The 25,716-nt window shown below is 43.5% G+C and overlaps 15 non-coding genes and 2 pseudogenes across 15 annotated transcripts; 16 read left to right on the forward strand and 1 right to left on the reverse strand.

The window, feature by feature from the left end:
- Positions 1-10,783: 10,783 nt before the first annotated feature.
- Positions 10,784-10,962, reverse strand: LOC135007474 (U1 spliceosomal RNA; annotated as a pseudogene).
- A 3,773-nt stretch (positions 10,963-14,735) lies between these two features.
- Positions 14,736-14,899, forward strand: LOC135007086 (U1 spliceosomal RNA). Its single transcript, XR_010207142.1, has one exon. It is a non-coding gene; the product is annotated as a U1 spliceosomal RNA (small nuclear RNA).
- A 152-nt stretch (positions 14,900-15,051) lies between these two features.
- On the forward strand, positions 15,052-15,214 carry LOC135007327 (U1 spliceosomal RNA). Its single transcript, XR_010207369.1, has one exon. It is a non-coding gene; the product is annotated as a U1 spliceosomal RNA (small nuclear RNA).
- A 671-nt stretch (positions 15,215-15,885) lies between these two features.
- LOC135007173 (U1 spliceosomal RNA) lies at positions 15,886-16,049 on the forward strand. The gene has a single exon (XR_010207225.1). It is a non-coding gene; the product is annotated as a U1 spliceosomal RNA (small nuclear RNA).
- Positions 16,050-16,201: 152 nt separating this feature from the next.
- On the forward strand, positions 16,202-16,353 carry LOC135007400 (U1 spliceosomal RNA; annotated as a pseudogene).
- A 682-nt stretch (positions 16,354-17,035) lies between these two features.
- Positions 17,036-17,199, forward strand: LOC135007194 (U1 spliceosomal RNA). Its single transcript, XR_010207246.1, has one exon. It is a non-coding gene; the product is annotated as a U1 spliceosomal RNA (small nuclear RNA).
- A 152-nt stretch (positions 17,200-17,351) lies between these two features.
- On the forward strand, positions 17,352-17,515 carry LOC135007455 (U1 spliceosomal RNA). The gene has a single exon (XR_010207443.1). It is a non-coding gene; the product is annotated as a U1 spliceosomal RNA (small nuclear RNA).
- Positions 17,516-19,939: 2,424 nt separating this feature from the next.
- Positions 19,940-20,103, forward strand: LOC135007043 (U1 spliceosomal RNA). Its single transcript, XR_010207100.1, has one exon. It is a non-coding gene; the product is annotated as a U1 spliceosomal RNA (small nuclear RNA).
- A 152-nt stretch (positions 20,104-20,255) lies between these two features.
- On the forward strand, positions 20,256-20,418 carry LOC135007317 (U1 spliceosomal RNA). The gene has a single exon (XR_010207360.1). It is a non-coding gene; the product is annotated as a U1 spliceosomal RNA (small nuclear RNA).
- A 674-nt stretch (positions 20,419-21,092) lies between these two features.
- LOC135007026 (U1 spliceosomal RNA) lies at positions 21,093-21,256 on the forward strand. Its single transcript, XR_010207084.1, has one exon. It is a non-coding gene; the product is annotated as a U1 spliceosomal RNA (small nuclear RNA).
- A 152-nt stretch (positions 21,257-21,408) lies between these two features.
- Positions 21,409-21,571, forward strand: LOC135007245 (U1 spliceosomal RNA). Its single transcript, XR_010207296.1, has one exon. It is a non-coding gene; the product is annotated as a U1 spliceosomal RNA (small nuclear RNA).
- A 674-nt stretch (positions 21,572-22,245) lies between these two features.
- On the forward strand, positions 22,246-22,409 carry LOC135007054 (U1 spliceosomal RNA). Its single transcript, XR_010207111.1, has one exon. It is a non-coding gene; the product is annotated as a U1 spliceosomal RNA (small nuclear RNA).
- Positions 22,410-22,561: 152 nt separating this feature from the next.
- LOC135007318 (U1 spliceosomal RNA) lies at positions 22,562-22,724 on the forward strand. Its single transcript, XR_010207361.1, has one exon. It is a non-coding gene; the product is annotated as a U1 spliceosomal RNA (small nuclear RNA).
- A 674-nt stretch (positions 22,725-23,398) lies between these two features.
- LOC135007027 (U1 spliceosomal RNA) lies at positions 23,399-23,562 on the forward strand. The gene has a single exon (XR_010207085.1). It is a non-coding gene; the product is annotated as a U1 spliceosomal RNA (small nuclear RNA).
- Positions 23,563-23,714: 152 nt separating this feature from the next.
- Positions 23,715-23,877, forward strand: LOC135007246 (U1 spliceosomal RNA). The gene has a single exon (XR_010207297.1). It is a non-coding gene; the product is annotated as a U1 spliceosomal RNA (small nuclear RNA).
- Positions 23,878-24,551: 674 nt separating this feature from the next.
- Positions 24,552-24,715, forward strand: LOC135006871 (U1 spliceosomal RNA). Its single transcript, XR_010206940.1, has one exon. It is a non-coding gene; the product is annotated as a U1 spliceosomal RNA (small nuclear RNA).
- Positions 24,716-24,867: 152 nt separating this feature from the next.
- LOC135007223 (U1 spliceosomal RNA) lies at positions 24,868-25,030 on the forward strand. The gene has a single exon (XR_010207274.1). It is a non-coding gene; the product is annotated as a U1 spliceosomal RNA (small nuclear RNA).
- Positions 25,031-25,716: the final 686 nt, after the last annotated feature.

Genomic DNA, 25,716 nt, shown 5'->3' on the forward strand with positions numbered 1-25,716 from the left:
GGTTGCAGAGAAAAAGAAATATGCTGGCAAAAAAATCCAATTGAGTGATTAAACAGCTCTTCATTTTCTGGCTTTATTTTTATGCTAACAAATTTGTTCTCTGAAAAGTGTCCACAAAGCCAAGTCTCTGATTAACACCTTTGTAGGGATGGTTTTTCACCTATTACTAAATTAAACTTGCTTCATTGGAAAGGCAGCAAGATGCATCCTCATTTCAATGTCTACTGAAATAATACAGGTTGACACCAGGAAACATTAACGCCACTGCATCCTTGCTGCTTTCGCATGTGGAAGTCTGTTTAATGTGAAAACAAGGTGATATCTAATTAGCACACAGGTAAGGAATTAAGAAAATCTTTATTTAAGGGTGAAGGTGTTTCTCACAAAATCGTTGCCCCAATGCATCATTGAAATTCAAGCTGGAAAGATGATTTTAATATATCACTTGTACATTTTGTATTGCTCTTCTGGTGACAATGTAGTTTGTTTTTGTCAATTACCATTTTAATAATAGGGTAAAGAAAATTAAGTGGATTTTTGAAAGAAAACAATACTGTCAATATACTATTAAAACAAATTAAAATGGTAAAAGTTATTGTACTTTAAGTAAAAATAAAAGAGCAAAAATATCAATCCCAGTTTTGGATTACTTTAATTAACAAAAAAAATGCATATAGCAGAGGATAGTTTCAATCTGCCTACCTCTGGGTTATGGGCCCAGCATTTTTCCATTGCAGTACTCTGCTGCACATGTAAGTGCAAGAGATCCTGAAGCACTCACTCATCATGGGAAAGTACCAATGTGTTTCTTCGTTGGTTGATGGAAGAAACATCTTACAAAAACTCTCCAGATTATTGACTTTTTAAAGTTTTTCTAGGAAACGTTCTAGATGAATGCTTATTAGCCTTTGTCAGTATGTACGTTTGTAAAGTGTCTCTGTGGCGCAATCTGTTAGTGTGTTTGGTTATTAATCAAAGGGTTGGTGGTTCAATCCCACCCAGGGATGTAATTGACCTTGTTATCAGATTTTGGTGATCTTTAAGTAGACAAGTCAAAATTTCAAACCCCCTTCTTATGGTGTAGGGTACCTGGCCTACTCTGATGTAATCAGAGTTAGATTTGAATCAGTGATTTTATAAAAAAAAACAGCTAGGAAGCACAATTTAGCAGTGGGTTGCAGAGAAAAAGAAATATGCTGGCAGAAAAATCCAATTGAGTGATTAAACAGCTCTTCATTTTCTGGCTTTATTTTTATGCTAACGAATTTGTTCTCTGAAAAGTGTCCACAAAGCCAAGTATCTGATTAACATATTTGTAGGGATGGTTTTTCACCTATTACTAAATTAAACTTGCTTCATTGGAAAGGCAGCAAGATGCATCCTCATTTCAATATCTACTGAAATAATACAGGTTGACACCCGGAAACATTAACGCCACTGCATCCTTGCTGCTTTCTCATGTGGAAGTCTGTTTAATGTGAAAACAAGGTGATATCTAATTAGCACACAGGTAAGGAATTAAGAAAATCTTTATTTAAGGGTGAAGATGTTTCTCACAAAATCGTTGCCCCAATGCATCATTGAAATTCAAGCTGGAAAGATGATTTTAATATATCACTTGTACATTTTGTATTGCTCTTCTGGTGACACTGTAGTTTGTTTTTGTCAATTACCATTTTAATAATCGGGTAAAGAAAATTAATTGGATTTTTGAAAGAAAACAATACTGTCAATATACTATTAAAACAAATTAAAATGGTAAAAGTTATTGTACTTTAAGTAAAAAAAAAAGCTAAAATATCAATCCCAGTTTTGGATTATTTTAATGAACAAAAAAAAAATGCATATAGCAAAGGATAGTTTCAATCTGCCTACCTCTGGGTTATGGGCCCAGCATGCTTCCATTGCAGTACTCTGCTGCACATGTAAGTGCAAGAGATCCTGAAGCACTCACTCATCATGCGAAAGTAACAATGTGTTTCTTCATTGGTTGCTGGAAGAAACATCTTACAAAAACTCTCCAGATTATTGACTTTTTAAAGTTTTTCTAGGAAACGTTCTAGATGAATGCTTATTAGTCTTTGTCAGTATGTACTTTTCGCAAAGTGTCTCTGTGGCGCAATCGGTTAGTGTGTTCAGCTATTAATCAAAAGGTTGGTGGTTCAATCCCATCCAGGGACGTAATTGACCTTGTGATCAGATTTTGGTAATATTTAAGTAGACAAGTCAAAATTGCAAACCCCCTCTTATGGTGTAGGGTACCTGGCCTTCTCTGATGTAATCAGAGTTAGATTTGATTAAGTGATTTTATAAAAAAAACAGCTAGGAAGCACAATTTAGCAGTGGGTTGCAGAGAAAAAGAAAAATGCTGGCAGAAAAATCTAATTGAGTGATTAAACAGCTCTTCATTTTCTGGCTTTATTTATATGATAACAAATTTGTTCTCTGAAAAGTGTCCACAAAGCCAAGTATCTGATTAACATCTTTGTAGGGATGGTTTTTCACCTATTACTAAATTAAACTTGCTTCATTGGAAAGGCAGCAAGATGCATCCTCATTTCAATATCTACGGAAATAATACAGGTTGACACCAGGAAACATTAACGCCACTGCATCTTTGCTGTTTTCTCATGTGGAAGTCTGTTTAATGTGAAAACAAGGTGATATCTAATTAGCACACAGGTAAGGAATTAAGAACATCTTTATTTAAGGGTGAAGATGTTTCTCACAAAATCGTTGCCCCAATGCATCATTGAAATTCAAGCTGGAAAGATGATTTTAATATATCACTTGTACATTTTGTATTGCTCTTCTGGTGACAATGTAGTTTGTTTTTGTCAATTACCATTTTAATAATCGGGTAAAGAAAATTAATAGGATTTTTGAAAGAAAACAATACTATTAAAACAAATTAAAATGGTAAAAGTTATTGTACTTTAAGTAAAAATAAAAGAGCAAAAATATCAATCCCAGTTTTGGATTACTTTAATTAACAAAAAAAATGCATATAGCAGAGGATAGTTTCAATCTGCCTACCTCTGGGTTATGGACCCAGCATGCTTCCATTACAGTACTCTGCTGCACATGTAAGTGCAAGAGATCCTGAAGCACTCACTCATCATGGGAAAGTACCAATGTGTTTCTTCATTGGTTGATGGAAGAAACATCTTACAAAAACTCTCCACATTATTGACTTTTTAAAATGTTTCTAGGAATCATTCTAGATGAATGCTTATTAGCCTTTGTCAGTAAGTACTTTTGCAAAGTGTCGCTGTGGCGCAATCAGTTAGTGTGTAAGGCTATTAACCAAAAGGTTGGTGGTTCAATCCCACCCAGGGACTTAATTGACCTTGTTATCAGATTTTGGTGATCTTTAAGTAGACAAGTCAAAATTTCAAACCCACTGTTATGGTGTAGGGTACCTGGCCTTCTCTGATGTTTAGATTTGATTCAGTGATTTTATAAAAACAGCTAGGAAGCACAATTTAGCAGTGGGTTGCAGAGAAAAAGAAATATGCTGGCAGAAAAATCCAATTGAGTGATTAAACAGCTCTTCATTTTCTGGCTTTATTTTTATACTAACAAATTTGTTCTCTGAAAAGTGTCCACAAAGCCAAGTCTCTGATTAACACCTTTGTAGGGATGGTTTTTCACCTATTACTAAATTAAACTTGCTTCATTGGAAAGGCAGCAAGATGCATCCTCATTTCAATGTCTACTGAAATAATACAGGTTGACACCAGGAAACATTAACGCCACTGCATCCTTGCTGCTTTCGCATGTGGAAGTCTGTTTAATGTGAAAACAAGGTGATATCTAATTAGCACACAGGTAAGGAATTAAGAAAATCTTTATTTAAGGGTGAAGATGTTTCTCACAAAATCGTTGCCCCAATGCATCATTGAAATTCAAGCTGGAAAGATGATTTTAATATATCACTTGTACATTTTGTATTGCTCTTCTGGTGACAATGTAGTTTGTTTTTGTCAATTACCATTTTAATAATCGGGTAAAGAAAATTAATTGGATTTTTGAAAGAAAACAATACTGTCAATATACTATTAAAACAAATTAAAATGGTAAAAGTTATTGTACTTTAAGTAAAAATAAAAGAGCAAAAATATCAATCCCAGTTTTGGATTACTTTAATTAACAAAAAAAAATGCATATAGCAGAGGATAGTTTCAATCTGCCTACCTCTGGGTTATGGACCCAGCATGCTTCCATTACAGTACTCTGTTGCACATGTAAGTGCAAGAGGTCCTGAAGCACTCACTTATCATGGGAAAGTACCAATGTGTTTCTTCATTGGTTGATGGAAGAAACATCTTACAAAAACTCTCCACATTATTGACTTTTTAAAATGTTTCTAGGAATCGTTCTAGATGAATGCTTATTAGCCTTTGTCAGTATGTTCTTTTGCAAAGTGTTGTTTTGGCGCAATCAGTTAGTGTGTAAGGCTATTAACCAAAAGGTTGGTGGTTCAATCCCACCCAGGGACTTAATTGACCTTGTTATCAGATTTTGGTGATCTTTAAGTAGACAAGTCAAAATTTCAAACCCCCTGTTATGGTGTAGGGTACCTGGCCTTCTCTAATGTAATCAGAGTTAGATTTGATTCAGTGATTTTATAAAAACAGCTAGGAAGAACAATTTAGCAGTGGGTTGCAGAGAAAAAGAAATATGCTGGCAGAAAAATCCAATTGAGTGATTAAACAGCTCTTCATTTTCTGGCTTTATTTTTATACTAACAAATTTGTTCTCTGAAAAGTGTCCACAAAGACAAGTCTCTGATTAACACCTTTGTAGGGATGGTTTTTCACCTATTACTAAATTAAACTTGCTTCATTGGAAAGGCAGCAAGATGCATCTTCATTTCAATGTCTACTGAAATAATACAGGTTGACACCAGGAAACATTAACGCCACTGCATCCTTGCTGCTTTCGCATGTGGAAGTCTGTTTAATGTGAAAACAAGGTGATATCTAATTAGCACACAGGTAAGGAATTAAGAAAATCTTTATTTAAGGGTGAAGATGTTTCTCACAAAATCGTTGCCCCAATGCATCATTGAAATTCAAGCTGGAAAGATGATTTTAATATATCACTTGTACATTTTGTATTGCTCTTCTGGTGACAATGTAGTTTGTTTTTGTCAATTACCATTTTAATAATCGGGTAAAGAAAATTAAGTGGATTTTTGAAAGAAAACAATACTGTCAATATACTATTAAAACAAATTAAAATGGTAAAAGTTATTGTACTTTAAGTAAAAATAAAAGAGCAAAAATATCAATCCCAGTTTTGGATTACTTTAATTAACAAAAAAAAATGCATATAGCAGAGGATAGTTTCAATTTGCCTACCTCTGGGTTATGGACCCAGCATGCTTCCATTACAGTACTCTGCTGCACATGTAAGTGCAAGAGGTCCTGAAGCACTCACTTATCATGGGAAAGTACCAATGTGTTTCTTCATTGGTTGATGGAAGAAACATCTTACAAAAACTCTCCACATTATTGACTTTTTAAAATGTTTCTAGGAATCGTTCTAGATGAATGCTTATTAGCCTTTGTCAGTATGTACTTTTGCTAAGTGTAGCTGTGGCGCAATCAGTTAGTGTGTAAGGCTATTAACCAAAAGGTTGGTTGTTCAATCCCACCCAGGGATTTAATTGACCTTGTTATCAGATTTTGGTGATCTTTAAGTAGACAAGTCAAAATTTCAAACCCCCTGTTATGGTGTAGGGTACCTGGCCTTCTCTGATGTAATCAGAGTTAGATTTGATTCAGTGATTTTATAAAAACAGCTAGGAAGCACAATTTGGCAGTGGGTTGCAGAGAAAAAGAAATATGCTGGCACAAAAATCCAATTGAGTGTTTAAACAGCTCTTTATTTTCTGGCTTTATTTTTATGCTAACTAATTTGTTCTCTGAAAAGTGTCCACAAAGCCAAGTATCTGATTAACATATTTGTAGGGATGGTTTTTCACCTATTACTAAATTAAACTTGCTTCATTGGAAAGGCAGCAAGATGTATCCTCATTTCAATATCTACTGAAATAATACAGGTTGACACCAGGAAACATTAACGCCACTGCATCCTTGCTGCTTTCTCATGTGGAAGTCTGTTTAATGTGAAAACAAGGTGATATCTAATTAGCACACAGGTAAGGAATTAAGAAAATCTTTATTTAAGGGTGAAGATGTTTCTCACAAAATCGTTGCCCCAATGCATCATTGAAATTCAAGCTGGAAAGATGATTTTAATATATCACTTGTACATTTTGTATTGCTCTTATGGTGACAATGTAGTTTGTTTTTGTCAATTACCATTTTAATAATAGGGTAAAGAAAATTAAGTGGATTTTTGAAAGAAAACAATACTGTCAATATACTATTAAAACAAATTAAAATGGTAAAAGTTATTGTACTTTAAGTAAAAATAAAAGCGAAAATATCAATCCCAGTTTTGGATTACTTTAATGAACAAAAAAAAAAATTCATATAGCAAAGGATAGTTTCAATCTGCCTACCTCTGGGTTATGGGCCAGCATGCTTCCATTGCAGTACTCTGCTGCACATGTAAGTGCAAGAGATCCTGAAGCACTCACTCATCATGCGAAAGTACTAATGTGTTTCTTCATTGGTTGCTGGAAGAAACATCTTACAAAAACTCTCCAGATTATTGACTTTTTAAAGTTTTTCTAGGAAACGTTCTAGATGAATGCTTATTAGTCTTTGTCAGTATGTGCTTTTTGCAAAGTGTCGCTGTGGCGCAATCAGTTAGTGTGTATGGTTATTAACCAAAAGGTTGGTGGTTCAATCCCACCCAGGGACGTAATTGACCTTGTTATCAGATTTTGGTGATCTTTAAGTAGACAAGTCAAAATTTCAAACCCCCTGTTATGGTGTAGGGTACCTGGCCTTCTCTGATGTAATCAGAGTTAGATTTGATTCAGTGATTTTATAAAAACAGCTAGGAAGCACAATTTAGCAGTGGGTTGCAGAGAAAAAGAAATATGCTGGCAAAAAAATCCAATTGAGTGATTAAACAGCTCTTCATTTTCTGGCTTTATTTTTATGCTAACAAATTTGTTCTCTGAAAAGTGTCCACAAAGCCAAGTCTCTGATTAACACCTTTGTAGGGATGGTTTTTCACCTATTACTAAATTAAACTTGCTTCATTGGAAAGGCAGCAAGATGCATCCTCATTTCAATGTCTACTGAAATAATACAGGTTGACACCAGGAAACATTAACGCCACTGCATCCTTGCTACTTTCGCATGTGGAAGTCTGTTTAATGTGAAAACAAGGTGATATCTAATTAGCACACAGGTAAGGAATTAAGAAAATCTTTATTTAAGGGTGAAGGTGTTTCTCACAAAATCGTTGCCCCAATGCATCATTGAAATTCAAGCTGGAAAGATGATTTTAATATATCACTTGTACATTTTGTATTGCTCTTCTGGTGACAATGTAGTTTGTTTTTGTCAATTACCATTTTAATAATAGGGTAAAGAAAATTAAGTGGATTTTTGAAAGAAAACAATACTGTCAATATACTATTAAAACAAATTAAAATGGTAAAAGTTATTGTACTTTAAGTAAAAATAAAAGAGCAAAAATATCAATCCCAGTTTTGGATTACTTTAATTAACAAAAAAAATGCATATAGCAGAGGATAGTTTCAATCTGCCTACCTCTGGGTTATGGGCCCAGCATTTTTCCATTGCAGTACTCTGCTGCACATGTAAGTGCAAGAGATCCTGAAGCACTCACTCATCATGGGAAAGTACCAATGTGTTTCTTCGTTGGTTGATGGAAGAAACATCTTACAAAAACTCTCCAGATTATTGACTTTTTAAAGTTTTTCTAGGAAACGTTCTAGATGAATGCTTATTAGCCTTTGTCAGTATGTACGTTTGTAAAGTGTCTCTGTGGCGCAATCTGTTAGTGTGTTTGGTTATTAATCAAAGGGTTGGTGGTTCAATCCCACCCAGGGATGTAATTGACCTTGTTATCAGATTTTGGTGATCTTTAAGTAGACAAGTCAAAATTTCAAACCCCCTTCTTATGGTGTAGGGTACCTGGCCTACTCTGATGTAATCAGAGTTAGATTTGAATCAGTGATTTTATAAAAAAAACAGCTAGGAAGCACAATTTAGCAGTGGGTTGCAGAGAAAAAGAAATATGCTGGCAGAAAAATCCAATTGAGTGATTAAACAGCTCTTCATTTTCTGGCTTTATTTTTATGCTAACGAATTTGTTCTCTGAAAAGTGTCCACAAAGCCAAGTATCTGATTAACATATTTGTAGGGATGGTTTTTCACCTATTACTAAATTAAACTTGCTTCATTGGAAAGGCAGCAAGATGCATCCTCATTTCAATATCTACTGAAATAATACAGGTTGACACCAGGAAACATTAACGCCACTGCATCCTTGCTGCTTTCTCATGTGGAAGTCTGTTTAATGTGAAAACAAGGTGATATCTAATTAGCACACAGGTAAGGAATTAAGAAAATCTTTATTTAAGGGTGAAGATGTTTCTCACAAAATCGTTGCCCCAATGCATCATTGAAATTCAAGCTGGAAAGATGATTTTAATATATCACTTGTACATTTTGTATTGCTCTTCTGGTGACAATGTAGTTTGTTTTTGTCAATTACCATTTTAATAATCGGATAAAGAAAATTAATTGGATTTTTGAAAGAAAACAATACTGTCAATATACTATTAAAACAAATTAAAATGGTAAAAGTTATTGTACTTTAAGTAAAAATAAAAGCTAAAATATCAATCCCAGTTTTGGATTACTTTAATGAACAAAAAAAAATGCATATAGCAAAGGATAGTTTCAATCTGCCTACCTCTGGGTTATGGGCCCAGCATGCTTCCATTGCAGTACTCTGCTGCACATGTAAGTGCAAGAGATCCTGAAGCACTCACTCATCATGCGAAAGTACTAATGTGTTTCTTCATTGGTTGCTGGTGAAACATCTTACAAAAACTCTCCAGATTATTGACTTTTTAAAGTTTTTCTAGGAAACGTTCTAGATGAATGCTTATTAGTCTTTGTCAGTATGTGCTTTTTGCAAAGTGTCTCTGTGGCGCAATCGGTTAGTGTGTTCAGCTATTTATCAAAAGGTTGGTGGTTCAATCCCACCCAGGGACGTAATTGACCTTGTGATCACATTTTGGTGATATTTAAGTAGACAAGTCAAAATTGCAAACCCCCTCTTATGGTATAGGGTACCTGGCCTTCTCTGATGTAATCAGAGTTAGATTTGATTAAGTGATTTTATAAAAAAACAGCTAGGAAGCACAATTTAGCAGTGGGTTGCAGAGAAAAAGAAAAATGCTGGCAGAAAAATCCAATTGAGTGATTAAACAGCTCTTCATTTTCTGGCTTTATTTTTATGATTACAAATTTGTTCTCTGAAAAGTGTCCACAAAGCCAAGTATCTGATTAACATCTTTGTAGGGATGGTTTTTCACCTATTACTAAATTAAACTTGCTTCATTGGAAAGGCAGCAAGATGCATCCTCATTTCAATATCTACGGAAATAATACAGGTTGACACCAGGAAACATTAACGCCACTGCATCTTTGCTGTTTTCTCATGTGGAAGTCTGTTTAATGTGAAAACAAGGTGATATCTAATTAGCACACAGGTAAGGAATTAAGAAAATCTTTATTTAAGGGTGAAGATGTTTCTCACAAAATCGTTGCCCCAATGCATCATTGAAATTCAAGCTGGAAAGATGATTTTAATATATCACTTGTACATTTTGTATTGCTCTTCTGGTGACAATGTAGTTTGTTTTTGTCAATTACCATTTTAATAATCGGGTAAAGAAAATTAATTGGATTTTTGAAAGAAAACAATACTGTCAATATACTATTAAAACAAATTAAAATGGTAAAAGTTATTGTACTTTAAGTAAAAATAAAAGAGCAAAAATATCAATCCCAGTTTTGGATTACTTTAATTAACAAAAAAAAATGCATATAGCAGAGGATAGTTTCAATATGCCTAGCTCTGGGTTATGGACCCAGCATGCTTCCATTACAGTACTCTGCTGCACATGTAAGTGCAAAAGATCCTGAAGCACTCACTCATCATGGGAAAGTACCAATGTGTTTCTTCATTGGTTGATGGAAGAAACATCTTACAAAAACTCTCCACATTATTGACTTTTTAAAATGTTTCTAGGAATCGTTCTAGATGAATGCTTATTAGCCTTTGTCAGTATGTACTTTTGCAAAGTGTCGCTGTGGCGCAATCAGTTAGTGTGTAAGGCTATTAACCAAAAGGTTGGTGGTTCAATCCCACCCAGGGACTTAATTGACCTTGTTATCAGATTTTGGTGATCTTTAAGTAGACAAGTCAAAATTTCAAACCCCCTGTTATGGTGTAGGGTACCTGGCCTTCTCTGATGTAATCAGAGTTAGATTTGATTCAGTGATTTTATAAAAACAGCTAGGAAGCACAATTTAGCAGTGGGTTGCAGAGAAAAAGAAATATGCTGGCAGAAAAATCCAATTGAGTGATTAAACAGCTCTTCATTTTCTGGCTTTATTTTTATGCTAACAAATTTGTGCTCTGAAAAGTGTCCACAAAGCCAAGTATCTGATTAACACCTTTGTAGGGATGGTTTTTCACCTATTATTAAATTAAACTTGCTTCATTGGAAAGGCAGCAAGTGATGTCATCCAAGCAGTGGGTCAAGGTTGGCTTCAAACCTCGTCTGCTTATGAAAAGAGAAAAGGGGTATGCAGGGCATGGCGGCCTTTTGCGGTGCTTGGATGACCCCTAGTTCGCATTAAATAATGCAGTCGAGTTTCCCACATTTGGGGAAATCACAGGGGTCAGCATACCCAGAATGCAATGAATGAACCGCACCCTGGGAGAACAGTCTTCATGACCATGGTATCTCCTATGCAAAATAAGTATGATTTGGGATAGGGCTGGGGAGGGCCGCTGCTCAGGCACATCTCTGTCAAGTAAAGGAGATTCAACTGAGGCAGCACAAGGGAACTCTCATCTGGGGACAACAACTGCAGGGAGAACACATATTTTCAGATGAACATGGGAGGGCAGAAGGCTGCCTAATACTGAAGCACCCCCAAACAACAAACCAAATGCAACAACTAGTGCAAGCATTCCTGGGGGAAGGCCTGCAGCAGATGGATTTGCATATGGCGATGTCATCCAAGCAGTGGGTCAAAGTTGGCTTCAACCCTCGTCTGCATATGAAAAGAGAAAAGGGGTGTGCAGGGCATGGCGGCCTTTTGCGGCACTTGGATGACCCCTAGTTCGCATTAAACACCTCCACCCTCCGTCGGTGTGGGGCTCATGTTGGCTATGCCCCAGCCCCTGAAGGATTCAAGCTGATTTCTTGCAGCAGCTGGGCACTGTAACAGCTCCAGAGCTGCTCTGTAAGGCAAGTAAAAGGGTGTGGGCCCTGCAGCAATACCTGTAGTTCGCATTGTGCGAGACCCCTAGTTCGCATTAAACACCCCCACCCTCCTTCGGTGTGGGGCTCATGTTGGCCATGCCCCAGCCCCTGAAGCATTCACGCTGATTTCTTGCAGCAGCTGGGCACTGTAACAGCTCAAGAGCTGCTCTGTAAGGCAAGTAAAAGGGTGTGGGCCCTGCAGCACTACCTGTAGTTTGCATTGTGCATTGGAAGGCACAAAGTAAGCAGACGGGAGGAGAAGTCAGGATAGTGCACAAGGGTATAGACGGGAGGGGCTCAAGAAAAAAGAAGTGGAAACAGACAGCAAACTAGGCTTCCAATGCACAATGCAAACTACAGGTAGTGCTGCAGGGCCCACACCCTTTTACTTGCCTTACAGAGCAGCTCTGGAGCTGTTTAATCACTCAATTGGATTTTTCTGCCAGCATAATTTTTCTCTTACGTCCTAGAGGATGCTGGGGATTCCGTAAGGACCATGGGGGATAGACGGGCTCCGCAGGAGACATGGGCACTTTAAGAAAGACTTTAGATCTGGGTGTGCACTGGCTCCTCCCTCTATGCCCCTCCTCCAGACCTCAGTTTACTACTGTGCCCAGAGGAGACTGGGTGCTTTTCAGGGAGCTCTCCTGAGTTTCCTGACAGAAAGTATATTTGTTAGATTTTTTTATTTTCAGGGAGCCTGCTGGCAACAGACTCCCTGCATCGAGGGGCGGAGGGGAGAGATGCACACCTACTTCTGTGAGTTGATAGGCTCTGCTTCTTAGGCTACTGTACAGCATTAGCTCCAGAGGGATCGGTACGCAGGTCTCACCCTCGCCGTCCGTCCCAGAGCCGCGCCGCCGTCACCCTCGCAGAGCCGGAAGATAGAAGCCGGGTGAGTATGAGAAGAAAAGAAGACTTCAGAGGCGGCGGAAGACTTCATGATCTTCACTGAGGTAACGCACAGCAGTAAAGCTGTGCTCCATTGCTCCAATACACCTCACACACGGCAGTCAGTGTAAGGGTGAAGGGCGCAGGGGGGACGCCCTGGGCAGCAATATAGACCTCTCTTTGGCAAAATAAATATATATGCAGCTAGGCACTGTATATATATATATAAGAGCCCCCGCCATTTTTTTACTATATTTGAGCGGGACAGAAGCCCGTCGCTGAGGGGGTGGGGCTTCTCCCTCAGCACTCACCAGCGCCATTTTCTCCACAGCACCGCTGAGGGGAAGCTCCACGGACTCTCCCCTGCTTATACCACGGTAGAAAGAGGGTCTTAAAGAAGAGGGGGGCACATAATTAGGCGCATATATATATGGAAATACAGCGCTACTGGGTAAACATAAAATTATTGTGTTTTTTTCCTGGGTCATATAGCGCTGGGGTGTGTGCTGGCATACTCTCTCTCTCTGTCTCTCCAAAGGGCCTTGTTGGGGAACTGTCCTCAGATAAGAGGATTCCCTGAGTGTATGGTGTGTCGGTACACGTGTGTCGACATGTCTGAGGTAGAAGGCTCTCCTAGAGAGGAGCAGGAGCAAATTAATGTGGTGTCTCCATCGACAACGCCGACACCTGACTGGATGGATATGTGGAATGTTTTAAGTGCTAATGTAAACTTATTACACAAGAGATTAGACAAAGCTGAAGCTAGGGAACAGTCAGGGAGTCAACCCATGCCTGTCCCTATGTCGCAGGGACCTTCGGGGTCTCAAAAGCGCCCACTATCCCAAATAGTTGACACAGATACCGACACAGATTCTGACTCCAGTGTCGACTACGATGATGCAAAGTTACAGCCAAAATTGGCTAAATGTATTCGATATATGATTATTGCAATAAAAGATGTTTTGCACATCACAGAGTCCCCTGTCCCTGACACGAGGGTACACATGTATAAGGGAAAGAAACCTGAGATAACCTTTCCCTCCTCACATGAGTTGAACGAATTATGTGAAAAAGCTTGGGAATCTCCAGACAAAAAGCTGCAGATTCCCAAAAGGATTCTTATGGCGTATCCTTTCCCGCCAATGGACAGGATACGGTGGGAATCCTCCCCTAGGGTGGATAAAGCATTGACACGCTTATCCAAAAAGGTAGCGCTGCCATCCCAGGATACGGCTACCATCAGGGACCCTGCTGACCGCAAGCAGGAGGTTACCCTAAAGTCCATTTACACACATTCTGGTACCTTACTCAGACCGGCAATTGCGTCGGCCGGGGTTGTAGCGCGGTGGCAGCATGGACAGATACCTTATCAGCAGAGATTGAGACCCTAGATAAGGATGCTATGTTATTGACCATAGGGCATATAAAAGATGCTGTCCTATATATGAGAGATGCTCAAAGTGACATTAGTCTACTGGGTTCTAGAATAAACGCTATGTCGATTTCTGCTAGACGAGTCCTATGGACCCGGCAATGGACAGGTGATGCCGACTCAAAAAGGCATATGGAGGTTTTACCTTACAGGGGTGAGGAATTGTTTGGGGAAGGTCTCTCGGACCTAGTCTCCACAGCTACAGCTGGTAAATCAAATTTTTTGCCTTATATTCCCTCACAGCCTAAGAAAGCACCACATTATCAAATACAGTCCTTTCGATCACAGAGAAACAAGAAAGTACGAGGTGCGTCCTTTCTTGCCAGAGGTAAGGGCAGAGGGAAGAAGCTGCACAACACAGCTAGTTCCCAGGAACAGAAGTCCTCCCCGGCCTCTACAAAATCCACCGCATGACGCTGGGGCTCCGCTAAAGGAGTCCGCCCAGTTGGGGGCACGTCTTCGAGTTTTCAGCCACATCTGGGTTCATTCGCAGGTGGATCCCTAGGCAATAGAAATTGTTTCTCAGGGTTACAAGCTGAAATTCGAAGAGGTGCCTCCTCGCCGGTTTTTCAAATCGGCCCTACCATCTTCTCCCCAGGAAAGGGAGATAGTGTTAAATGCAATTCACAAATTGTATCTTCAACATATGCAGATGAGGGTTCCAGCCAACTTTGGCCCACTGCTTGGATGACATCACCGTATGCAAATCCGTCTTCTGCAGACCTTCTCCCAGGAATGCTTGTACTAGTTGTTGCATTTGGTTTGTTGTTTGGGCGTGCTTCAGTATTAGGCAGCCTTCTGCCCTCCCATGTTCATCTGAAAATATGTGTTCTCCCGGCAGTTGTTGTCCCCAGATGAGAGTTCCCTTGTGCTGCCTCAGTTGAATCTCCTTTACTTGACAGAGATGTGCCTGAGCAGCGGCCCTCCCCAGCCCTATCTCAAATCATACTTATTTTGCATAGGAGATACCATGGTCATAAAGATTGTTCTCCCAGAGTGAGGTTCATTCATTGCATTCTGGGTATGCTGACCCCTGTGATTTCCCCAAATGTGGGAAACTCAACTGCATTATTTGTGGTAGTGGGGGACTGTGTTTGTGTTTTCCTCTGGTCAGCTCTGGTAAAAGTCAGATTTCTTTGTCTCAGATCTTCCTCTAGCCTTGTTCTTCTTTCGAGAGTTCCATTGTGCTGCCTCAGTTTGACCTCCTTCACTTGACAGGGGGGTACCCGAGCAGCGACCCTCCCCAGCTCTAGCCCAACTCCTACATACCTGCCAGGTGAGATACTATGATCATGAAGGTGCTTCTCCCAGGGCAAGGCTCACCCATTGCACTCTGGGTGTGCTGCTCCTGCGATTTCCCCAAATGTGGGAAACTTGACTGCATAATTTGTGTTTCCCCTGGTCGGCTCTCGTATAATTCAGATCTCTTTGTCTCAGGTCTCTCTCCAGCCTAGTTTGCTGTCTGTTTCCACTTCTGTTTTCTTGAGCCGCTCCCTTCTATGCCCTTGCGCACTATCCTGACTTCTCCCGTCTGCTTACTTTGTGCCTTCCAACGCACAATGCGAACTACAGGTAGTGCTGCAGGGCCCACACCCTTTTACTTGCCGTACAGAGCAGCTCTGGAGCTGTTACAGTGCCCAGCTGCTGCAAGAAATCAGCTTGAATGCTTCAGGGGCTGGGGCATAGCCAACATGAGCCCCACACCGAAGGAGGGTGGAGGTATTTAATGCGAACTAGGGGTCATCCAAGCACCGCAAAAGGCCGCCATGCCCTGCATAACCCTTTTCTCTTTTCATATGCAGATGAGGGTTCCAGCCAACTTTGGCCCACTGCTTGGATGACATCACCGTATGCAAATCCGTCTTCTGCAGACCTTCTCCCAGGAATGCTTTTACTAGTTGTTACATTTGGTTTGTTGTTTGGGGGTGCTTCAGTATTAGGCAGCCTTCTGCCCTCCCATGTTCATCTGAAAATATGTGTTCTCCCTGCAGTTGTTGTCCCCAGATGAGAGTTCCCTTGTGCTGCCTCAGTTGAATCTCCTTTACTTGACAGAGATGTGCCTGAGCAGCGGCCCTCCCCAGCCCTATCCCAAATCATACTTATTTTGCATAGAAGTTTCCATGGTCATGAAGATTGTTCTCCCAGGGTGAGGTTCATTCATTGCATTCTGGGTATGCTGACCCCTGTGATTTCCCCAAATGTGGGAAACTCGACTGCATTAATTGTGGTAGTGGGGGACTGTGTTTGTGCTTTCCTCTGGTCAGCTCTGGTAAAAGACAGATTTCTTTGTCTCAGATCTTCCTCTAGCCTTGTTCTTTTTTCGAGAGTTTCCTTGTGCTGCCTCAGTTGGATCTCCTTCACTTGACAGGGGGGTGCCCGAGCAGCGACCCTCCCCATCTCTAGCCCAACTCCTACTTACCTGCCAGGTGAGATACTATGATCAGGAAGGTGCTTCTCCCAGGGCAAGGCTCACCCATTGCACTCTGGGTGTGCTGCTCCTACGATTTCCCCAAATGTGGGACACTTGACTGCATAATTTGTGTTTCCTCTAGTCGGCTACTCGTATAATTCATATCTCTTTGTCTCAGGTCTCTCTCCAGCCTAGTTTGCTGTCTGTTTCCACTTCTCTTTTCTTGAGCCGCTGCCTTCTATGCCCTTGTGCACTCTCCTGACTTCTCCTGTCTGCTTACTTTGTGCCTTCCAACGCACAATGCAAACTACAGGTAGTGCTGCAGGGCCCACACCCTTTTACTTGCCTTTCAGAGCAGCTCTGGAGCTGTTACAGTGCCCAGCTGCTGCAAGAAATCAGCTTGAATGCTTCAGGGGCTGGGGCATAGCCAACATGAGCCCCACACCGACGGAGGGTGGAGGTGTTTAATGCGAACTAAGGGTCATCCAAGCGCCGCAAAAGGCCGCCATGCCCTGCATACCCCTTTTCTCTTTTCATATGCAGATGAGGGTTCCAGCCAACTTTGGCCCACTGCTTGGATGACATCACCGTATGCAAATCCGTCTTCTGCAGACCTTCCCCCAGGAATGCTTGTACTAGTTGTTGCATTTGGTTTGTTGTTTGGGGTGCTTCAGTATTAGGCAGCCTTCAGCTCTCCCATGTTCATCTGAAAATATGTGTTCTCCCTGCAGTTGTTGTCCCCAGATGAGAGTTCCCTTGTGCTGCCTCAGTTGAATCTCCTTTACTTGAAAGAGATGTGCCTGAGCAGCGGCCCTCCCCAGCCCTATCCCAAATCATACTTATTTTGCATAGGAGATACCATGGTCATGAAGATTGTTCTCCCAGGGTGAGGTTCATTCATTGCATTCTGGGTATGCTGACCCCTGTGATTTCCCCAAATGTGGGAAACTCGACTGCATTATTTGTGGTAGTGGGGGACTGTGTTTGTGCTTTCCTCTGGTCAGCTCTGGTAAAAGTCAGATTTCTTTGTCTCAGATCTTCCTCTAGCCTTGTTCTTTTTTTGAGAGTTTCCTTGTGCTGCCTCAGTTGGATCTCCTTCACTTGACAGGGGGGTGCCCGAGCAGCGACCCTCCCCAGCTCAAGCCCAACTCCTACTTACCTGCCAAGTGAGATACTATGATCAGGAAGGTGCTTCTACCAGGGCAAGGCTCACCCATTGCACTCTGGGTGTGCTGCTCCTACGATTTCCCCAAATGTGGGACACTTGACTGCATAATTTGTGTTTCCTCTGGTCGGCTACTCGTATAATTCAGATCTCTTTGTCTCAGGTCTCTCTCCAGCCTAGTTTGCTGTCTGTTTCCACTTCTCTTTTCTTGAGCCCCTGCCTTCTATGCCCTTGTGCACTCTCCTGACTTCTCCTGTCTGCTTACTTTGTGCCTTCCAACGCACAATGCAAACTACAGGTAGTGCTGCAGGGCCAACACCCTTTTACTTGCCTTACAGAGCAGCTCTGGAGCTGTTACAGTGCCCAGCTGCTGCAAGAAATCAGCTTGAATGCTTCAGGGGCTGGGGCATAGCCAACATGAGCAGCAAGATGCAGCACTGGACTATTAGTAATGTACTGTTGTATGCTGAGCACCACAATGCAGCACAAGACAATGAGCAGTGATACTGAGCACTGATGAGGATACTACTGAGAACTGACACTGAGCAGGAGAGACACACTACTAGTATTACTGAGCAGCAATAAGTAACCACTGATACTGGGCACTGATATTGAGATTTCCACTGAGAGAACATAGCCACGTCCTCTCCGCTCTCTCTTCAATGCACGAGTAAAAATGGCGGCAACGCGCAGCTCTTTATATGGAATCCGAATCTCGCGAGAATCTGACAGCGGGATGATGACATTTTCCCTTGTTCAGGTTTTCATAGTCAGGCGGGAACAACCGAGCCTGCCACGGACCAGTGTAAACCACGTGGAGTTCGTCGGGAATTCGGTTCTCGGAGAACCGAACCCGCTCCTCTATATATACTATATTACTATGTTACTGTAGTATACAGAACACCACAATGCAATGAGCAGTGATAGTGAGCACTGATGAGGATACTAGAACTGACACTGAGCAGCAAGATGCAGCACTGGACTATTAGTAATGTACTGTAGTATGCTGAGCACCACAATGCAGCACAAGACAATGAGCAGTGATACTGAGCACTGATGAGGATACTACTGAGAACTGACACTGAGCAGGAGAGACACACTACTAGTATTACTGAGCAGCAATAAGTAACCACTGATACTGAGCACTGATATTGAGATTTCCACTGAGAGAACATAGCCACGTCCTCTCCGCTCTCTCTTCAATGCACGAGTAAAAATGGCAGCAACGCGCAGCTCTTTATATGGAATCCGAATCTCGCAAGAATCCGACAGCGGGATGATGACATTTTCCCTTGTTCAGGTTTTCCGAGTCAGGCGGGAACAACCGAGCCTGCCTCGGACCAGTGTAAACCACGTGGAGTTCGTGGGGAATTCGGTTCTCGGAGAACCGAACCCGCTCCTCTCTACCTTATACCCATCAATTTTTTTATTTTCAATCTAAGCCCCTGCAGTTTTCTGTAAGCATCTGCTTCGCTATGATGATCAACAAGTCACAAGGGCAAACACTCAGGGCTTGAGGCGTAGATCTTAGGACCAGCTGCTACAAGCATGGCAGAGGTGTCACTATCACTGGTGACACCCAGAAAGGTAGCGAGGGAGATTGTAATGCAGTGCGCGCAGATAAACAGCGCAATGGTAAAAAGGAGGCATGGTTTCATAGGTAGGGGCGTGGCCTGGTGGCCTGAATCTACATTTTGTTGCTCCGGGTGTCCCGGGGGTTGGGGGCTGCACCCGGGGACTAGTGTGTGAGCTGTGCTGGCTCCTGCACAGTGACAGGGCATGGCCACCCAGCATGACGCCTCCCTTCTTGACCATGCTGTAATTGCAGTCGCACTGCAGTTCAGCGTGATCATAAAAAATGGTGTAGGCTCCTGCTGGTGCAGGCTGTAGAGAAAAGCTGCTGTGACCACGCCCCCTGTGTCTCCTCCGTTGCAGACCCCATTTTGAAGCCTTGCCCCCGGACTAAGAGAAAAGTATGCCCTTGCGCACTATCCTGACTTCTCCTCCCGTCTGCTTAATTTGTGCCTTCCAACGCACAATGCGAACAACAGGTGGTGCTGCAGGGCCCACACCCTTTTACTTGCCTTACAGAACAGCTCTGGAGCTGTTACAGTGCCCAGCTGCTGCAAGAAATCAGCTTGAATGCTTCAGGGGATGGGGCATGGCCAACATGAGCCCCACACCAAAGGAGGGTGGGGGTGTTTAATGCGAACTAGGGGTCATCCAAGCACTGCAAAAGGCCGCCATGCCCTGCATGCCCCTTTTCTCTTTTCATATGCAGATGAGGGTTCCAGTCAACTTTGGCCCACTGCTTGGATAACATCACCGTATGCAAATCCGTCTGCTGCAGACCTTCCCCAAGGAGTGCTTGTACTAGTTGTTGCATATGGTTTGATATTTGATGGTGCTTCAGTATTAGGCAGCCTTCCGCCCTCCCATGTTCATCTGAAAAGATGTGGTCTCCCTGCAGTTGTTGTCCCCAGATGAGAGTTCCCTTGTGCTGCCTCAGTTGAATCTCCTTTACTTGACAGAGATGTGCCTGAGCAGCGGCCCTCACCAGCCCTATCCCAAATCATACTTATTTTGCATAGGAGATACCATGGTCATGAAGATTGTTCTCCTAGGGTGAGGTTCATTCATTGCATTCTGGGTATGCTGACCCCTGTGATTTTCCCAAATGTGGGAAACTCGACTGCATTATTTGTGGTAGTGGGGGACTGTGTTTGTGCTTTCCTCTGGTCAGCTCTGGTAAAAGTCAGATTTCTTTGTCTCAGATCTTCCTCTAGCCTTGTTCTTCTTTCGAGAGTTCCCTTGTGCTGCCTCAGTTGGATCTCTTTCACTTGACAGGGGGGTGCCCGAACAGCGACCCTCCCCAGCTCTAGCCCAACTCCTACTTACCTGCCTGGTGAGATACTATGATCATGAAGGTGCTTCTCCCAGGGCAAGGCTCACCCATTGCACTCTGGGTGTGCTGCCCCTGCGATTTCCCCAAATGTGGGAAACTTGACTGCATAATTTGTGTTTCCCCTGGTCGGCTCTCGTATAATTCAGATCTCTTTGTCTCAGGTCTCTCTCCAGCCTAGTTTGCTGTCTGTTTCCACTTCTCTTTTCTTCAACCGCTCCCTTCTATACCCTTGTGCACTATCCTGACTTCTCCTCCCGTCTGCTTACTTTGTGCCTTCCAATGCACAATGCAAACTACAGGTAGTGCTGCAGGGCCCACACCCTTTTACTTGCCTTACAGAGCAGCTCTGGAGCTGTTACAGTGCCCAGCTGCTGCAAGAAATCAGCTTGAATGCTTCAGGGGATGGGGCATGGCCAACATGAGCCCCACACCAAAGGAGGGTGGAGGTGTTTAATGCGAACTAGGGGTCATCCAAGCACCACAAAAGGCCGCCATGCCCTGCACGCCCCTTTTCTCTTTTCATATGCAGATGAGGGTTGAAGCCAACTTTGACCCACTGCTTGGATGACATCACCGTATGCAAATCCGTCTTCTGCAGAACTTCCCCCAGGAATGCTTGCACTAGTTGTTGCATTTGGTTTGTTGTTTGGGGGTGCTTCAGTATTAGGCAGCCTTCTGCCCTCCCATGTTCATCTGAAAATATGTGTTCTCCCTGCAGTTGTTGTCCCCAGATGAGAGTTCCCTTGTGCTGCCTCAGTTGAATCTCCTTTACTTGACAGAGATGTGCATGAGCAGCGGCCCTCCCCAGCCCTATTCCAAATCATACTTATTTTGCATAGGAGATACCATGGTCATGAAGATTGTTCTCCCAGGGTGAGGTTCATTCATTGCATTTTGGGTATGCTGACCCCTGTGATTTCCCCAAATGTGGGAAACTTGACTGCATTATTTGTGGTAGTGGGGGACTGTGTTTGTGCTTTCCTCTGGTCAGCTCTGGTAAAAGTCAGATTTCTTTGTCTCAGATTTTCCTCTAGCCTTGTTCTTCTTTCGAGAGTTCCATTGTGCTGCCTCAGTTGGATCTCCTTCACTTGACAGGGGGGTACCCGAGCAGCGACCCTCCCCAGCTCTAGCCCAACTCCTACTTACCTGCCAGGTGAGATACTATGATCATGAAGGTGCTTCTCCCAGGGCAAGGCTCACCCATTGCACTCTGGGTGTGCTGCCCCTGCGATTTCCCCAAATGTGGGAAACTTGACTGCATAATTTGTGTTTCCCCTGGTCGGCTCTCGTATAATTCAGATCTATTTGTCTCAGGTCTCTCTCCAGCCTAGTTTGCTGTCTGTTTCCACTTCTCTTTTCTTCAGCCGCTCCCTTCTATACCCTTGTGCACTATCCTGACTTCTCCTCCCGTCTGCTTACTTTGTGCCTTCCAATGCACAATGCAAACTACAGGTAGTGCTGCAGGGCCCACACCCTTTTACTTGCCTTACAGAGCAGCTCTGGAGCTGTTACAGTGCCCAGCTGCTGCAAGAAATCAGCTTGAATTCTTCAGGGGATGGGGCATGGCCAACATGAGCCCCACACCAAAGGAGGGGGGAGGTGTTTAATGCGAACTAGGGGTCATCCAAGCACTGCAAAAGGCCGCCATGCCCTGCATGCCCCTTTTCTCTTTTCATATGCAGATGAGGGTTCCAGTCAACTTTGGCCCACTGCTTGGATAACATCACCGTATGCAAATCCGTCTGCTGCAGACCTTCCCCCAGGAGTGCTTGTACTAGTTGTTGCATATGGTTTGATATTTGATGGTGCTTCAGTATTAGGCAGCCTTCCGCCCTCCCATGTTCATCTGAAAAGATGTGGTCTCCCTGCAGTTGTTGTCCCCAGATGAGAGTTCCCTTGTGCTGCCTCAGTTGAATCTCCTTTACTTGACAGAGATGTGCCTGAGCAGCGGCCCTCACCAGCCCTATCCCAAATCATACTTATTTTGCATAGGAGATACCATGGTCATGAAGATTGTTCTCCTAGGGTGAGGTTCATTCATTGCATTCTGGGTATGCTGACCCCTGTGATTTTCCCAAATGTGGGAAACTCGACTGCATTATTTGTGGTAGTGGGGGACTGTGTTTGTGCTTTCCTCTGGTCAGCTCTGGTAAAAGTCAGATTTCTTTGTCTCAGATCTTCCTCTAGCCTTGTTCTTCTTTCGAGAGTTCCCTTGTGCTGCCTCAGTTGGATCTCTTTCACTTGACAGGGGGGTGCCCGAACAGCGACCCTCCCCAGCTCTAGCCCAACTCCTACTTACCTGCCTGGTGAGATACTATGATCATGAAGGTGCTTCTCCCAGGGCAAGGCTCACCCATTGCACTCTGGGTGTGCTGCCCCTGCGATTTCCCCAAATGTGGGAAACTTGACTGCATAATTTGTGTTTCCCCTGGTCGGCTCTCGTATAATTCAGATCTCTTTGTCTCAGGTCTCTCTCCAGCCTAGTTTGCTGTCTGTTTCCACTTCTCTTTTCTTCAACCGCTCCCTTCTATACCCTTGTGCACTATCCTGACTTCTCCTCCCGTCTGCTTACTTTGTGCCTTCCAATGCACAATGCAAACTACAGGTAGTGCTGCAGGGCCCACACCCTTTTACTTGCCTTACAGAGCAGCTCTGGAGCTGTTACAGTGCCCAGCTGCTGCAAGAAATCAGCTTGAATGCTTCAGGGGATGGGGCATGGCCAACATGAGCCCCACACCAAAGGAGGGTGGAGGTGTTTAATGCGAACTAGGGGTCATCCAAGCACCACAAAAGGCCGCCATGCCCTGCACGCCCCTTTTCTCTTTTCATATGCAGATGAGGGTTGAAGCCAACTTTGACCCACTGCTTGGATGACATCACCGTATGCAAATCCGTCTTCTGCAGAACTTCCCCCAGGAATGCTTGCACTAGTTGTTGCATTTGGTTTGTTGTTTGGGGGTGCTTCAGTATTAGGCAGCCTTCTGCCCTCCCATGTTCATCTGAAAATATGTGTTCTCCCTGCAGTTGTTGTCCCCAGATGAGAGTTCCCTTGTGCTGCCTCAGTTGAATCTCCTTTACTTGACAGAGATGTGCATGAGCAGCGGCCCTCCCCAGCCCTATTCCAAATCATACTTATTTTGCATAGGAGATACCATGGTCATGAAGATTGTTCTCCCAGGGTGAGGTTCATTCATTGCATTTTGGGTATGCTGACCCCTGTGATTTCCCCAAATGTGGGAAACTTGACTGCATTATTTGTGGTAGTGGGGGACTGTGTTTGTGCTTTCCTCTGGTCAGCTCTGGTAAAAGTCAGATTTCTTTGTCTCAGATTTTCCTCTAGCCTTGTTCTTCTTTCGAGAGTTCCATTGTGCTGCCTCAGTTGGATCTCCTTCACTTGACAGGGGGGTACCCGAGCAGCGACCCTCCCCAGCTCTAGCCCAACTCCTACTTACCTGCCAGGTGAGATACTATGATCATGAAGGTGCTTCTCCCAGGGCAAGGCTCACCCATTGCACTCTGGGTGTGCTGCCCCTGCGATTTCCCCAAATGTGGGAAACTTGACTGCATAATTTGTGTTTCCCCTGGTCGGCTCTCGTATAATTCAGATCTATTTGTCTCAGGTCTCTCTCCAGCCTAGTTTGCTGTCTGTTTCCACTTCTCTTTTCTTCAGCCGCTCCCTTCTATACCCTTGTGCACTATCCTGACTTCTCCTCCCGTCTGCTTACTTTGTGCCTTCCAATGCACAATGCAAACTACAGGTAGTGCTGCAGGGCCCACACCCTTTTACTTGCCTTACAGAGCAGCTCTGGAGCTGTTACAGTGCCCAGCTGCTGCAAGAAATCAGCTTGAATTCTTCAGGGGATGGGGCATGGCCAACATGAGCCCCACACCAAAGGAGGGGGGAGGTGTTTAATGCGAACTAGGGGTCATCCAAGCACTGCAAAAGGCCGCCATGCCCTGCATGCCCCTTTTCTCTTTTCATATGCAGATGAGGGTTCCAGTCAACTTTGGCCCACTGCTTGGATAACATCACCGTATGCAAATCCGTCTGCTGCAGACCTTCCCCCAGGAGTGCTTGTACTAGTTGTTGCATATGGTTTGATATTTGATGGTGCTTCAGTATTAGGCAGCCTTCCGCCCTCCCATGTTCATCTGAAAAGATGTGGTCTCCCTGCAGTTGTTGTCCCCAGATGAGAGTTCACTTGTGCTGCCTCAGTTGAATCTCCTTTACTTGACAGAGATGTGCCTGAGCAGCTGCCCTCACCAGCCCTATCCCAAATCATACTTATTTTGCATAGGAGATACCATGGTCATGAAGATTGTTCTCCCAGGGTGAGGTTCATTCATTGCATTCTGGGTATGCTGACCCCTGTGATTTTCCCAAATGTGGGAAACTCGACTGCATTATTTGTGGTAGTGGGGGACTGTGTTTGTGCTTTCCTCTGGTCAGCTCTGGTAAAAGTCAGATTTCTTTGTCTCAGATCTTCCTCTAGCCTTGTTCTTCTTTCGAGAGTTCCCTTGTGCTGCCTCAGTTGGATCTCTTTCACTTGACAGGGGGGTGCCCGAACAGCGACCCTCCCCAGCTCTAGCCCAACTCCTACTTACCTGCCAGGTGAGATACTATGATCATGAAGGTGCTTCTCCCAGGGCAAGGCTCACCCATTGCACTCTGGGTGTGCTGCCCCTGCGATTTCCCCAAATGTGGGAAACTTGACTGCATAATTTGTGTTTCCCCTGGTCGGCTCTCGTATAATTCAGATCTCTTTGTCTCAGGTCTCTCTCCAGCCTAGTTTGCTGTCTGTTTCCACTTCTCTTTTCTTCAACCGCTCCCTTCTATACCCTTGTGCACTATCCTGACTTCTCCTCCCGTCTGCTTACTTTGTGCCTTCCAATGCACAATGCAAACTACAGGTAGTGCTGCAGGGCCCACACCCTTTTACTTGCCTTACAGAGCAGCTCTGGAGCTGTTACAGTGCCCAGCTGCTGCAAGAAATCAGCTTGAATGCTTCAGGGGATGGGGCATGGCCAACATGAGCCCCACACCAAAGGAGGGTGGAGGTTTTTAATGCGAACTAGGGGTCATCCAAGCACCGCAAAAGGCCACCATGCCCTGCACGCCCCTTTTCTCTTTTCATATGCAGACGAGGGTTGAAGCCAACTTTGACCCACTGCTTGGATGACATCACCATATGCAAATCCATCTGCGGCAGGCCTTCCCCCAGGAATGCTTGCACTAGTTGTTGCATTTGGTTTGTTGTTTGGGGGTGCTTCAGTATTAGGCAGCCTTCTGCCCTCCCATGTTCATCTTCAGGGGATGGGGCATGGCCAACATGAGCCCCACACCAAAGGAGGGTGGAGGTGTTTAATGCGAACTAGGGGTCATCCAAGCACCGCAAAAGGCCGCCATGCCCTGCACGCCCCTTTTCTCTTTTCATATGCAGATGAG

The sequence above is a fragment of the Pseudophryne corroboree genome, unplaced genomic scaffold (genome assembly GCF_028390025.1).
Source record: "Pseudophryne corroboree isolate aPseCor3 unplaced genomic scaffold, aPseCor3.hap2 scaffold_218, whole genome shotgun sequence".
Classification (NCBI taxonomy): domain Eukaryota; kingdom Metazoa; phylum Chordata; class Amphibia; order Anura; family Myobatrachidae; genus Pseudophryne; species Pseudophryne corroboree.